This window comes from Mytilus californianus, unplaced genomic scaffold (assembly GCF_021869535.1).
Source record: "Mytilus californianus isolate M0D057914Y unplaced genomic scaffold, xbMytCali1.0.p SCAF_2, whole genome shotgun sequence".
NCBI classification, from domain to species: Eukaryota; Metazoa; Mollusca; class Bivalvia; order Mytilida; family Mytilidae; genus Mytilus; species Mytilus californianus.
Genome location: NW_026262668.1, coordinates 95,698,198 through 95,711,753, shown reverse-complemented (window position 1 = coordinate 95,711,753; position 13,556 = coordinate 95,698,198).

Here is a 13,556-nt window from a genome sequence, read left to right as displayed (position 1 = left end):
TCATGAAGGATCACATAAAATTGTAACAAATTGCCATTGGCAGCATGGAAACCTTCTCAATTGCAGTAGCTTGTCAAACTGTACTTCATTATACTAGTAAAAAAATCGTCAAACAAAAATAAGAAATATTTAGCAGATCCATGATTTTTCCTAACCCTTCCCCTCCTCCCTATTGGATATTTTTGCCAGTTTTTCCAATCCATTAAAATATTAAAGGCAAAAGCCATTCTTACAAAAAATAACAAAGGAATAATGTCCACAGGCATGAACTCACATTTTATAAGAGTTATGAGACAACGGTAGGTAAACCGATATCACTTAACAAAAAGGAGGTTTCCAGGGAAAAGATGTCATACTTTTGTTTATTTTGAAGAAATAACACACAAAAAAGAAGAAATATAAAATGTTGGCTTCCCTTTGTTACAGACCGGAAGACTATGGAATCTAACCTTCAAAATGTATTTTGATAACTAATAAACATCGATGTTACAAACAAATGAATTGCATATAAGGATTATAAAAATTGAAGTTATTGATACAAACTCCATAAAAAACAAAAAGGAGAGCAGATATTCAGGTACTCAAAAAAGGTAAGCTTGTCGTGCTCCACTAGTAGTAACCAGTGTATTGTTCTAAAAAAGCAGTATCAGTAAAATACTAGTCTGATTGAGACAACAATATGTCTTAAATCATTGTTTAGATAAAAAAAAAGATGTATTGGGCTACAACACTATTCTATTAAAATTTGTCAATTTTGCCTACGTTATGCTTAATCAATTCCATATATTATGACAATATGATTATGTTTTTTTGTAGGTACATTTTATTTACAATTTATTAAGAACAAACTTTCTAACTAGGCTCTATTAATTACACATATAACAAAGAAAACTCAAATGGGGGATATAATGAAACAGATGAAACTGAACATTTTCCAAGAGGAAATATCATAGCCAAGACTGGTGATAATTCAGATGATGAACCAATTTTTGCTTGTCCTAAGCGAAATTGTATTAAGGTTTACAGAAAAACCTCATGTCTTTGAATATCACATATAAGACTAGGAAAGCATGAATATGCCAACAAAGAAAATATTTATTACAAAGTGAAACTTCTTTGTTCTGAGACGTGTGTAGTTATTGATCATGAGAACAAAGGTTTTGGAACAATCAGTTTTTACCACTAACTTAAATATTGCAGAAGAATGGGATTTTAAGGTTTCTATTAGCCATTGAAACGTTTTAGTAGTAATTAGGGCTAAAGAATTATTACATGATATATACGTAGAATGCAGTGCTACAGAAAATAGCTGTAATAGTTTGAAACTATTAACAATCATGATCAAAGTAATTTAACACTGGTGAGTGGTTAACCGCATTTTAAGTTTGGAGTGTATTTTCCAAATTGTCAAACTTGGATCTAAAGATCCAGCAAAGTCAATTTTTAGTTTAAATTTAGAATTTAAATGTAGTTGATGATGATGATTTCCAAAACACCTTGGCAGAATGGAAAGTGATGACATACACGTTGTTTCTGCAGACTTGGCAACAGTTATTATTATACAGATAGCATAGACATTCAACTTACATTCATTCTTTCAGAAAACGTACAGTGTTATTTTAAAAAAAAATGCCACTGTCAGTGTATTAGTGTTTTACTTTCAAGTATTAATTGCCTTCATACATGTATTTTGAATTAATATAAAATTAAAATGATTGAAACATGTTGTTTTGTGTATAAAAAATCAGACAGTTAAAATCTAGCTAAAGTGCAACAATGCTAGGGGGTCAATGTGAACTTGTAGTGAGGCGTGAGCTTTTTGTACATGTTGAAAGCCTCACTCTGACTATCAGATGAAGAACAGCAACGACAGCTCTGTTCGTTTGCTAGTATTTTATCATGTAGATTTTGTGTCATCAATCTATGCAATATTTCTTCTTTTCAATCTAAATATAGTAATTGGCGAGTTGATAAATTTTCTCCACATGTCTTATTCACTTGGAAAGATTCAAAAGAGGGTCCACAATAGTGATCAAACCATAACTCCTAAGCATTCTCTGTTTATTAACAAATAATTACACAGGCCAGAAAGGCCAGCTTGACCTTTAGTTATTGGCTGCCCTGAATCAAGTTGATCTTTTTGTACAGAGACCAATTATACTCATGTCAGTGATAGCTGGTATATACAGTATTCATGATGTCTGTCTGTCCGTCCGTCTGTTTGTTCGTAATATATCTACATTCCTTCAGTTGGATCATTACTATATATTTCCACAGAAAGAATACTCCTATACTTTGCCAAAATGTAGATTTAACCATGATTTTTTTCGAAAATATCATAAAAAGTATTATATATGGGTCACCGTGCTATTCTTAAGGTACAAATTGTGCAAAATTGTAATAATCATGAAAAAACACTTTTTTGTGAATTATAACAGAAATCTATGAGATAGAATTTTGAAATATTATAATATGAAAAGATATGTTTTATAATATGCTTAAAAAATAAAAATAAAAAAATGTGTCACCCAATTTGTTTTTTTGCTAAAAGTAAAAAATAAAATTGTATTAACATTCTATAAACATTTTTACTATAAGAGTTATCTCCCCTTATATGGCTAAGTTAAAAAAAAATTAATTGAACAAAAACAAATACTTAATATTTGTTAAAACAGTCTAAATAATGCAATAAATCACTTTATCTAAATAATATAATACACTTATTGCCATTCTGTCTCAAAATTTACAGATTTAGGCAAGGAACTAAATTGATTGTGTACTGCTATTTTACAATCCAAGATGACGGTTAACAGTAAATCTACCTCAACTCCTCTTAAAGTACTGAATGGGTTTAAACCAAACTTATGATATATGTTTTGTAAGGGTAGTGAAATTGTACAACATATATTTGTTTTATGCACTGAGGGTTAATGCGGGAAAGTTTGGATTAAATAGGAGAAAATCAGTAGTGGTGTTGTGTATTAAATATATCTATAACATAGGTTGCAATAAATTACCGTGATTTCCTAGTGAAATAAAAACCGATAGTTTCATTTGTGAAAAACTCCGGACGTCATACTACAATGGGTGTTGTCAAGACGTTGTCGATGACGTTACGTCCAAACAATTGAGAATGCTTAAACAAAAATATAGTTCCTTTCATTTTCTATTTTATTTACATTAAAAGTCCATATATGGTCAATTTGATAAAAAGAATAATTAATCTTCAGAATTAAAATATCGAAAAATATATTTATTACATTGGTTGCAATGAATTACCGTGATTTCCCAGTGAAACAGGAACCGATAATTTCCCAAGTGAAATAAACGCGGTTATTTCACTCCCCTGACGCCAAACAACAATAGTTGTTGTCAAGACGTTGTCGACGACGTGAATCAATTTGAAAGCAAATTGTGAATGCGTAGTAAAAGATATAGTTCCTTGCATTTTCTGCTTTATTTCCATTAAAAAGCCCATTGTCAATGTAATAAAAAGAATAGCTAATCAAAGAATTCAAATATCGAAAAATATTCAACTTGTGACCGAACAACAATGATAATTAACTCATGCCCTACGCGCATTCGTGAATTAATGTGTTGTTCGATCACTCGTTGAATATTTTTCTATATTTGATTTCTTCGATTAATGATTCTATAATTATTAAAGTTAGTGGTCACATGATGTAGTAACGGTCAAGTGATTGTTTACTATAAACACGTGTTTGTGTTTATACTAAACACATGGTTTGTGTTTATGTTAGTTATGATTGGATGGCATATACCTGCAATGCGGCTTTTACGGGTATATGCAGCTTATGAGATTAGTGAAAAGCATGAATAAGTATAACTTAAAGGGTCCGTTTGAGAAATTAAAGTTGTTCGAGTTTGCCTATAGTTGACATAGCAGCAGTTCGTTATTATGTTTTCCCAGCCACCCACCCTTTTTGAGTTGATTAATGTTAATGTGGGTATATAAATATATTGAATTATATCAATATGTAGTTTACTCTTTTGTAGATAGATTTTGATTGTGTATACTTTATATACTTGGATTGGTAGTGTTGCCTGAATTTATATATAGTGAAGGATTTTAGTTTGAAGAATATTTAATTTGATAAATATAAAAAGACTGCTACACCTGTAGGCACACTTATCCTATCCATGTGTTGTTTTATTCATTAAATAATTTATATTCGTTTGATCTTAGCAAAATAGAACATAAGTACATTTACCTGCGGTTCGCAACTTCTCCCCAACCACTGAAGGGTTTAATGTGAAAGTTATATAAGATACTTATTAGATATTGTAATTGTGCATTATATATTTGTTTTCTACATGGTGTGTCCAAAGGGGGATAATTGAAGGGTCCAAATAGGAGAAATACCATAAATGTAGGCTAACACCTGCTAAATCACAATTCCTTCCAAACTAATATATTACCATTGCATGAATTGAGTACTATCATGATCATTTGCCAAAATTAAATTCTTATATTTTGTAGATATATAACCATAGTTGAAGAAAAAACAAATGGAAATCAAATGTTTTTGCAACTTTAGAAAATGTTGGCAGTTTTGTAAAACTTAAGATATATGGACAAGTATGAGCGAATAAAGGCAATTTTATTAACCTCAGGTATTAACATATTTTGACAGTTAAAATACAGTATTGCAACATAATCTTTCCAATAAAACAGTAACATGATGATAAAAACTGATATTAATCAGCTAAAAATGCTAAAATTGCCTTATTTTCACCATAAATATCAATTATATAAAGATGGCACTCCATAAAGAGACTATCATTAAATATTTTTTTAAATATTTTGCACAGAGAGTAGTTGTTATTAAGGTATCATGTATGCAAAATAGCAAGCCAATATGATAACATTGCATTTGGAGCCAATGGCATGGTTTTCTGGCAGATTCCTTAATAAACCATTGGTATATGTATATTTTTTGCCCAATTAATGCGTAAATAAGAACGTTTGAAGTTTTTAAAAAAATGATCATACAAAGACAGTCAAGAAGATAAAAAACAAGTCATTTAGAAACAGTGAAAACAATGGGGGGAAAAAGAATATATTAAAACAAATTCCTGCCAACTGAACCATGAATAAATTTTCAAAAACCATACCAATAAAAGCGATCTCCAATGGGGCCACTCCTTCCATTTCCCTCCAGTTGAAAATGATGATGTCCATATTTGTGATAACAACGAGGCAACATATGGAAAAAATACAACCAACAGAGTAACCGATTTCCTGCAAAATAACAAAAACATAGATATAATAATGGTGATAATAAGGGGACGAAGTCCCCCATTACGGTAGAAAAATTTAAAAAAAAAGAAAAAAAAGAAATCTAATTTTAAATTTTAAAAATTTCTCGCAAAAAAATCATTCTACTAATGAACTCAAAATCGTTAATTTTTTCTCAGACTTTTTTATTTTCCCGCATTTGCGCAGAAATCTACTTCCTTCTTCCGGCCTCGTTTGTCATGATACTCTGAGTAAAATATATATTTATCAGTCTAGTAAAATATAGGAAGGAACACAATACCAATTTCATTTTTAACAATTATTTGATATGAAAAAACGTTACCTGATGATAGTGTTTTTTGTTTACATTGAATATGACGTCATAACTTGAATAACGTCACAACTAAAATCCCTAACAACAGAACCAAAATCGGAAACGTTACGGTATTTTGTTTCTTTTTTAACAGATTTTGAAGTTAAAATATGTTTGAATTGAAAAAAATAATTCATACAGACTTCGTCCCCTTTCACAGGTAATGCCTGCCTCATATTAGTAAAACAACTATAACTACTAGTATTAAGTTATATGCAATTTAATATGGACGTCAAAAGTAAACATTTAAAATAGTAAAAGCGATGTTGTTTGAAAAAGGGTGGTTCAACGTGGCATCAGGTTTGAAATGCATAGACAAATCGCACCAAGATAACTCGGACTAAGCGTAAAACAACTCAGACCAATAGAAAGATAACTCGGACGACTTTTAAAGACGACTCGGACTAGTTTAAAGACAATTCAGACCACTTATGAAGGCAACACAGAAAAGTTTGAAAGTAGGTCGTAATAGAGGTAGCTTCAAAATGAATAACGTTAAAAAAAAATCCCAAATAACTTTCACGGTACAAATAAAATTCTGTAAAAAATAAGGTAATCGCAGAGAACAATATTACCTCTTCTTTTACTAATACAGAAACAGCAGAGAGATTTGTTCATCAGCTGGGTCATCTCATTTAAATATAAAAATATTAGACGATTAACCAACCTATTGTTGATGAGATTTTTAACTTGTAATTTCGCGGCAAATTCCTGTAACGTTCACTAATGACGCGATTTGATCACATGAAATTACATAATTAAGAGTACAGTGATACCTGCACTGGTGGCAAAGAAGGATATAAAAGGTTTGATAAGAGCAATTAAAATAGTTTTCTCTGAAATTGCAAAATAATTATATTTAATAAATTCTTCCAATTACGTTTAAATTTTGTTAATTTCATCTGTCTTGACAAAGTAAAAATGAAAGTATTAACACAGTGTTTTCTTTTAATTCTAACATTATATGCTGATCTAACATAACACTCGGACTACTTTTCAACTGAGTTTTACTGTGTGTATTACTGTCTGTTTGGTTATCCACATTGGCTAGAAGTATAAAGGGGGAGGGTTGAGATCTCACAAAACATGTCTAACCCCGCTGCATTTTACGCCTGTCCCAAGTCAGAAACATCTAGCCTTTGTTAGTCTTGTGTGATTTGTTTTTAAATTTTAGTTCATTTGTATGTTTCGGAGTGAAGTGTTGCGTCCATTTCGCTGAGCAAGTATACACTATTGTTTAGGGTCCAGCTGCAGCCCGCCTCCGGGTGCGGGATTTTCTCGCTGTGTTGAAGACCCATTGGGGGCCTTGGGCTGTTTTCTGCTCTTTGGTCGGGTTGTTGTCTCTTTGACACATTACCCGTTTCCATTCTCTATTCTGTGATCAACACAGATTTGTGTCATACATGTAGTAAATAATGCGTTGGCGATTTTTTTTTTAATATCAGCTCATAATGTTTATAAAAAATATCTCGTAATAAATGATGTGTCATGAGTTTAATTTAGATTCGGATACAATTGATATCCGTTCGCATTTAAATATCTATTCAAGCAAAGAGGATTTAAGTCAAAAATGATGTAATATAATTTTATTTGATAACGTATAACTACTTTATTTCTTATCGTTAAAAGAAATGGTTGGACTTGCATTAAATCTAAATTTGGGTTCACAGACATCTGCGTACTTTATAAGATAACCTGAGTGCTTTAAGAATATTCAAACGAAATTCTTGGGGGGTCTATACTGTAAGGGAATTGTAATTATTATGATTATTTATTTTGGCCTAATCTGTTTTGTATGGCCTTAAAGATGTTTACATAATTGGGTTGTGACCTATTTTAAGTTGTTTACAAAATAATGTTATTGTGCAGTTTAGAAATCACTGGAACAATTGTAGATACTGATACAGGGCCTTGGAGTAGGAAAATATACACCAAATACTGCAGCTACTGGGGACTTAGGTATAACACCTATTTGTTATAAGCAGTGGAAAAGTATTATATGTTTGTGGTGTAGATTAAATAATATGAGCTCAAATCGGTTAAATGCAAAAGTTCATTAGTGGGCTGATAATATGAGTATTAAGCATAAGTGTGTTAAAAACTGGAACTTTTTAGAAACCCTTCTGTGAACTGAATTTAAGTCATTTACTGCAAGTCTATGCATTTTAATAGTCTCTTATAATTCTGAATAGCATGGCTCTCATTTTATGTACTGTAGAATTGTTTTACAATTTATACATATCGATTGTACTCGTTGAGAGATGAGACTTTAGTAGAACATTGAATTGAACTGAATTGGAATGATTAGAACATTTTATTTGACTTACATAATAATTCCAGAATGATCATAATCTACGATGCGTAAATTTAAACTTCTACAGTGTCTTACAAGTTTCCGAGGCAACTATAAATACAGATACCGAGTTAGACTTAAAAAAATATATAGAAGTATTCTCAGAAGATCTCTGGAGTTGTTGGATTGAAACTTTTATTTACGTTAACAACATCATACTAGTTTGTGAACTTATTTGACGTATATATATTCCGTTTGGATTCTGCAACAGTTCAAAGAAGATTTCAAAATAAAGAAAAGAATAGGATTGGACATTCAGATATTTTTACCGTTCAGTTGACATTTCTATTTGTATAATATTTCTTGTTAAATGGTATAAATAAACTTGTTAAATTCATTTATGATTTTTTTTTTTCTTTTGTTGGCTAAAATTTAAAGGTGATTTCTGGCCGTATCATTACTTTGAAATGTTTGAATTCATTTCAAATGTAGTACATGTATATTTATAATGCAACTTCAGTTACTTTTATTTTTATTTACAACCCTCTTGAAAGATTACTAGGATCACATATCATATGGAGGCGATCTGGCATATGACAAGACGAACATATATCTGTTTTATATTTTCATTGCATGTAAAGATATTTGTTGTTTATTGTTTTATGGCTGTATCTGTTCATACAACTTTTCTCTAAAAAATGTAATTTAGCGACCAGGACCACTTTCGTAAAAATCATCATCATGAATATTTTTATCATACAGATCTGCAACTTTACGTTACTATTTCAAACACATAAGATGATACAACCAGTTAACTCATTAATCAGCAATCAAAAACAAATTTATTGTTTTCATTTTCAATTAGATTATGAGATGATCATCGGATCTTAATTGATCTCGTTAGGCCGTGATAAAAAAATTAATATAGTGATAAAAATATGGTTAAAACAAACAAGCAACTTAAATGCATCAAACCATTGAAGTATTATATTGACACAATATAATACTTCCATGATCAAACTGACAAGTTATTACAGCAAGTTATGATGGTCAGTTAGGGGTCACTGAAAAGAAAAAATTCTAGACGAAAACAAACAAAATCATATTAAACGTAAAAACCATACAGAGCCACTGGTCTGACAAGTGTTTCAAATCAGTCCGAGTTGTCTTTCATACTTGTCCGAGTTGTCTTTCAAACTGGTCCGAGTTGTCTTTATAAATCTTCAAACAATCCTATTTTTCGTAAACATATTTTTTTTAAGTTGGGGGTTGGTTTTCAATTGAAAGTACGTCCTGAACATGCATGAAATATTTGCCACTGGACGTTAGCAACCAACAATCAATCCATCAATCAATTAAAAGCTTTGGGATTGATTGATTGTTGGATGCTTAACATCCACTGGCAATTATATCAGGCATTTTCAGGCCGAGAACAAATTAATAATAAATACAAAAGGCAGGTCCTGTAATAGAGGCTCTCTGGGATGAAAGTCGAGGAAATAAAAACTTCCACTTGAAAATGAGGGGAGAATTTTGCCCGACAACAGGCCACCTACGGACCCCTCAAAGAGTTATTGCAAGGGTTCTTAACGTGCAGAGATCGTGACAATCTCTTTACACGAGGCATATTCTGACCACACGTTAAAGTTTTTGGTAATGATAACGTCACGGTTTGCATTGAATTCACAACCTCAGTGGTTTTCAATTGAAAGTTCGTCCTGAACATGCATGAAATATTTGCCACTTGACGTTAGCAACCAACAATCATGTTGTCAGGGTTGTGATCACAGTAGATGAACCACTTTGACCATTCGGTCACCGAATTCTCCGCATAATTAAAAAAAACATGTAGTATATTAGAGCCAGTTCAAGTGTCATAAGTACAGTACAGGCAGGCAAAGAAACAAACATAGGAGTGAAAACAGTCATTTTACACTAGTCTTTTTGGGGCCCTTTATAGCTTGCTGGTCGGTGCGAGTCAAGGCTCCGTGTTGAAGGCCGTACTTTGACCTATAATTGTTGACTTTTTACACATTGTGACTTGGATGGATAGTTGTCTCATTGGCACTCATACCACATCTTCTTATTTATATATCAAGAAGTGAATGTGCCAGTCGGAAATATGACAAAACCGGTAATATATAATAATGTCAGATAGATAATTTGTAGCATTACGACAAAGTAAACCTGTTTCCAGCACTTTCCGACATTGATCGATTAACGATTAATGTCTGGATGAAAAAAAAGGATTTCAATAATAAAGTTTTACCATTCGTTTGTTGACTCCAATTCCCTTTGGCTTATCAACAAAACTAGGGATCCCTGGTGTAGGAAGAAGAGGATAAAAATCAGGCCGAACAGTATAAATTTCACGAGGATTTTCAAGCACATCTTTGTACCTGAAATAAAACAATTTTCTTCTTTATAACATAATTAATACCTTTTAACAGTCCGTTTGTGCTGACAATATTTTCTATAGATAAATTCATATATTTTAGTATCAGGACTGTGTCAGTAGAGCTTCAAATCTATCTATCGTACTATTAAACAATTGAAATAAACATACAATTATACAGTGAAAACCACTTTTCTGCAAATTTAATTCTAAATCTGTAACCTATGATGTTATCGTTAGATGCACTACATACATGGTATGAAAGGTAGCTTGGGTTTCAATTGTAATTTAAGCCAACTTATACCACAAAACAAATAAAAAAGAAATAAAAAAACGTTTGATAGATATTTTTGCCCGTTTTTGTTGTTGGAGGTGTGAGTTTTCCAACATGTTGAAGTAATCACTTTTAGTTTGTGTATGAATGTTAGGAATTTATGTACACCATTATCCTTTCTTGATTGTTTGATTTTAGACTGTATAAAAATGACTGTCTTGGCTATGTAAACGTAACAGTAATTTATTTATAATCCCAGTAGTATTTTGGAAGCCAAAAACATGCAATAGCTATTTCTTATTTTATGAACGGTAGTAAGCATGAATAAAAAGTAGTTATATACACCAATCAAGTTTTAAATCGCCCATAGTCTTGTGATTGAATTAAACAGAAACTATCTAATGTCTGCCATTAACATCAAAGTCTCCAAATAATAACTGAACTTCCGATGTCTAACTCTTATAGTTCTGATAAGGAGATTGGGAGATAGACCATTGCACCTGGAAAACATATATATAGCTATCTCTATTTATATCAAAAGTGAACATAGAACATTAAAAGACTCGCACGACGATTTGTCTATGTTAGGTCTAATCAATTAATATAAGTTAATAGACGTGAAGATATGTGATGAATTATTTCCAATCCTCAAAATATCCATATATAAGTAAACAGAAAGATAAAAAACAATATTCAACATTTGTCATAGAAGTTCAAAGAAGTCATTGATATGTTAACATGGTAGATTTAAAATAAATTTTACTTAAGACAGACGGAATTATATCAGTTCTTCTTGTTTCCGAATCCCTGTATTTCTTTTGTATAATTGTAATTTGTGCACTTTTGGAAAATAAAATATTGTTTTAACTAAAATACTTCATAAATTGAAGTCTGGCAAAAATAATATGCAAATTGAAAGTTAATCAAATACTTACAAATTTAAGACTATTTTCAGATGGTTCCTTCAAATTCCTCTTGTGTTAGATTGTCGCTTCGAAGTATTTGTAAAGAAGGTAAACCACTTTATACATTTTTGAGTAATTTTTACGGATATTTGAACAAGATTTTAAATGTACTAAAATTGTACACAAGTACTGAAGAAGTTTTATGTTTTTGTTTGAAGTTGAAATTACTTTATTCTGCATCAACACGTTTTCAGGGCGTTTGAAATTCAAAATTATCTGCTTTATAGAAATTCCATAGTTTGAATCATTAGAATTACATCATTATAATAAATGCACCATATAAAGTGCATATTTGAAATGTCATTTTGAAAACTACTCCTTAGACCATTACTTTTCGCATGATATGTGTTATAGATACATGCGTAAATAAACTGTCAAACTTAAAAGAATTTTTTTTAAAGAACCTACTAGACGATGTCATTGAGGCAAACTTTAAACTAATTTCATAGCACGTTAAAATAACATTTTCTAAAAAAAAGAGCAAAAAGCTGTTTTAGTAAATTATAAATTGTTACAAATTAATCCGTTAAAAATTACTCAGCGCCAATAAAGTTTATAAAGTAAATGGTACTTTATGAATTAATGCGTTCGTGAATCAAAATGTTGAATCAAATACTCCTAAACGACCCATTACTGTTATTACAACAAAGCTGTCATGTCATAATAACGTGACATGATGTTTTCTTTCAGTATGTACTGGATAAATATGCAAGCCCGTTTTAGACTAAGTACCCCCATAAGCCTGGAAATCTCATGGCTAGTCACATACTTCGTGAATTTTGTCCTTTTTTGACCTTGACATTCGAAATTTGCATGGTAATCTTCACACTTATATTATGACAATTGAGACGACTTTTTCTTACTATTGTTAGTCTTCCTGTCCTCGATTCAAGGTGATGTTCCTTTGGCTTCTTCTAAACCATATAAAAATAAGGATGTGGTATGATTGCCAATGACACAACTATCTACCCCAAAGTTCAAATGAAGTGGATGAAAGCAATTATAGGCAACCGTACGGCCTTCAACAATGAGAAAACCCATACCTTATAGTCGGCTTTAAAAGGCCCCGACATGAAAAATATGAAAATATTCAATTGAAAAAACTAACGGCCTTATTTATAACAGAACAATTATCGAAAAACAAAAATGTCAGACATGAATCAACGACAACCACTGAACTACAGGCTCCTGATTTGGGACAGGCACATATAGAATGTGGCGGGGTTAAACATGTTTGAAGGCGCCAACCCTCCCCTAATCTAGGAGTAGTGGGGTAACGGCACAAACCAAAAACCAATTTAGCAAAACAATAAACTAAAACAAATATGGGAAACAGCAAAAAACGACAACAAATCAATAACAGGCTCCTGACTTACCTCCCCCTAACCTGGGACAGTTGTGTAACAGTACAACATAAGAACAGTTTCTCTGTTTGTTTGGTATGAGCATATATGTCTCAATTGTTTAAATTTTTCCGACTTAAGGGACTTTAAGGCACGAATCATTTATACGACATTATCAATAATTATAATTTTGCCTTATTTTGTTTTTGTCATGCATTACATCGATATTATAGAACTTTATTTTAGTGCTTTTGATTTTATCATTGTATGTTCTTTTGTGTACACTTTTGTTATACCACTGATCGAGATTATCAAATCTAGGTTTGGATATTAAATCACTTATCTTTTCAATTTGGAATGCATGACTTTTTATTTTTGAACATTTTGAGTGAGACATAATTTATGAATAAAATTGAGAATGGAAATGGGGAATGTGTCAAAGAGACAACAACCTGATCAAAGAGCAGACAACAGCCGAAGGCCACCAATGGGTCTTCAATGCAGCGAGAAAATCCCGCACCCGGAGGTGGTCCTCAGCTGGTCCCTAAATAAAATTGTGTGCTAGTTCAGTGAAAATGGACGTCACACTAAACTTCAAAACATATAAATGAACTAAAATTAAAAAAAAATTCAAGACTAACAAAGGCCAGAGG